We start from the raw sequence: 2633 nt of genomic DNA, 5'->3' as shown, positions 1-2633 counted from the left end.
GCTGACTGAGCGCTGGGAGCCGGGAGCCTTTCCTGCAGTCAGTCGGTCGGTCAGTGAGTGAGTGTGTGTGCTGAAGGGAAGCTCCAGCCCGGCGTCCGTCCCCACCGGGGAGGAGTAGGCCTGCTGACTGAGCGCTGGGAGCCGGGAGCCTTTCCTGCAGTCAGTCGGTCGGTCAGTGAGTGAGTGAGTGAGTGTGTGTGCTGAAGGGAAGCTCCAGCCCGGCGTCCGTCCCCACCGGGGAGGAGTAGGCCTGCTGACTGAGCGCTGGGAGCCGGGAGCCTTTCCTGCAGTCAGTCGGTCGGTCAGTGAGTGAGTGAGTGAGTGTGTGTGCTGAAGGGAAGCTCCAGCCCGGCGTCCGTCCCCACCGGGGAGGAGTAGGCCTGCTGACTGAGCGCTGGGAGCCGGGAGCCTTTCCTGCAGTCAGTCGGTCGGTCAGTGAGTGAGTGAGTGAGTGTGTGTGCTGAAGGGAAGCTCCAGCCCGGCGTCCGTCCCCACCGGGGAGTTGTGCCCGGGCCCGGGCCTCCTGCCGACGGACCGTGTGGCGCATTGTCCCGACTGCTGACTTTCTCCAGCAAAAAGGCGGAGGTGCAGTACCGCCATTTCGCCACACGAGGGACGGAATGGCACCCAACTGCCCCCTGGTGTCGAAAAAGCGCAAGGGCACCCGGGCCGGTCCGCCCCAGGCAGCGGCCGAGATGCAGCACCGGGGGCCCGGCCTGCCTGCCCTGGAGGTCTGCTATCCAGCCCTGGAGGTCTGCCTCTTAGCCCTGGAGGTCTGCCTGCCTGCCCTGGAGGTCTGCCTGCCTGCCATCCAGCCCTGGAGGTCTGCTATCCTGCCCTGGAGGTCTGCTATCCAGCCCTGGTAGCAGCACTGCCTGCCCTGGAGGTCAGCCTGTTAGCCCTGGAGGTCTGCCTGCCTGCCCTGGTAGCAGCACTGCCTGCCCTGGAGGTCAGCCTGCCAGCCCTGGAGGTCTGCCTGTCAGCCCTGGAGGTCTGCCTGCCTGCCCTGGAGGTCTGCCTGCCTGCCCTGGAGGTCTGCCTGTTAGCCCTGGAGGTCTGCTATCCAGCCCTGGAGGTCTGCTATCCAGCCCTGGTAGCAGCACTGCCTGCCCTGGAGGTCTGCTATCCAGCCCTGGAGGTCTGCCTGCCTGCCCTGGCAGCAGCACTGCCTGCCCTGGAGGTCTGCTATCCAGCCCTGGTAGCAGCACTGCCTGCCCTGGAGGTCTGCCTGCCTGCCCTGGAGGTCAGCCTGTTAGCCCTGGAGGTCTGCTATCCAGCCCTGGAGGTCTGCCTGCCTGCCCTGGAGGTCTGCCTGTTAGCCCTGGAGGTCTGCTATCCAGCCCTGGAGGTCTGCTATCCAGCCCTGGTAGCAGCACTGCCTGCCCTGGAGGTCTGCTATCCAGCCCTGGAGGTCTGCCTGCCTGCCCTGGTAGCAGCACTGCCTGCCCTGGAGGTCTGCTATCCAGCCCTGGTAGCAGCACTGCCTGCCCTGGAGGTCAGCCTGTTAGCCCTGGAGGTCTGCTATCCAGCCCTGGAGGTCTGCCTGCCTGCCCTGGAGGTCTGCCTGCCTGCCCTGGAGGTCTGCCTGTTAGCCCTGGAGGTCTGCTATCCAGCCCTGGAGGTCTGCTATCCAGCCCTGGTAGCAGCACTGCCTGCCCTGGAGGTCTGCTATCCAGCCCTGGAGGTCTGCCTGCCTGCCCTGGTAGCAGCACTGCCTGCCCTGGAGGTCTGCTATCCAGCCCTGGAGGTCTGCCTGCCTGCCTGCCAGCCCTGGAGGTCTGCTATCCAGCCCTGGAGGTCTGCCTGCCTGCCCTGGAGGTCTGCTATCCAGCCCTGGAGGTCTGCTATCCAGCCCTGGAGGTCTGCCTCTTAGCCCTGGAGGTCTGCCTGCCTGCCCTGGAGGTCTGCCTGCCTGCCATCCAGCCCTGGAGGTCTGCTATCCTGCCCTGGAGGTCTGCTATCCAGCCCTGGTAGCAGCACTGCCTGCCCTGGAGGTCTGCCTGCCTGCCCTGGAGGTCAGCCTGTTAGCCCTGGAGGTCTGCTATCCAGCCCTGGAGGTCTGCCTGCCTGCCCTGGAGGTCTGCCTGTTAGCCCTGGAGGTCTGCTATCCAGCCCTGGAGGTCTGCTATCCAGCCCTGGTAGCAGCACTGCCTGCCCTGGAGGTCTGCTATCCAGCCCTGGAGGTCTGCCTGCCTGCCCTGGTAGCAGCACTGCCTGCCCTGGAGGTCTGCTATCCAGCCCTGGTAGCAGCACTGCCTGCCCTGGAGGTCTGCCTGCCTGCCCTGGAGGTCAGCCTGTTAGCCCTGGAGGTCTGCTATCCAGCCCTGGAGGTCTGCCTGCCTGCCCTGGAGGTCTGCCTGCCTGCCCTGGAGGTCTGCCTGTTAGCCCTGGAGGTCTGCTATCCAGCCCTGGAGGTCTGCTATCCAGCCCTGGTAGCAGCACTGCCTGCCCTGGAGGTCTGCTATCCAGCCCTGGAGGTCTGCCTGCCTGCCCTGGTAGCAGCACTGCCTGCCCTGGAGGTCTGCTATCCAGCCCTGGAGGTCTGCCTGCCTGCCTGCCAGCCCTGGAGGTCTGCTATCCAGCCCTGGAGGTCTGCCTGCCTGCCCTGGAGGTCTGCTATCCAGCCCTGGAGG

Source organism: Amia ocellicauda, unplaced genomic scaffold (assembly GCF_036373705.1).
Source record: "Amia ocellicauda isolate fAmiCal2 unplaced genomic scaffold, fAmiCal2.hap1 HAP1_SCAFFOLD_98, whole genome shotgun sequence".
NCBI lineage: Eukaryota > Metazoa > Chordata > Actinopteri > Amiiformes > Amiidae > Amia > Amia ocellicauda.
Note: the sequence above shows the minus strand (reverse complement) of the source record.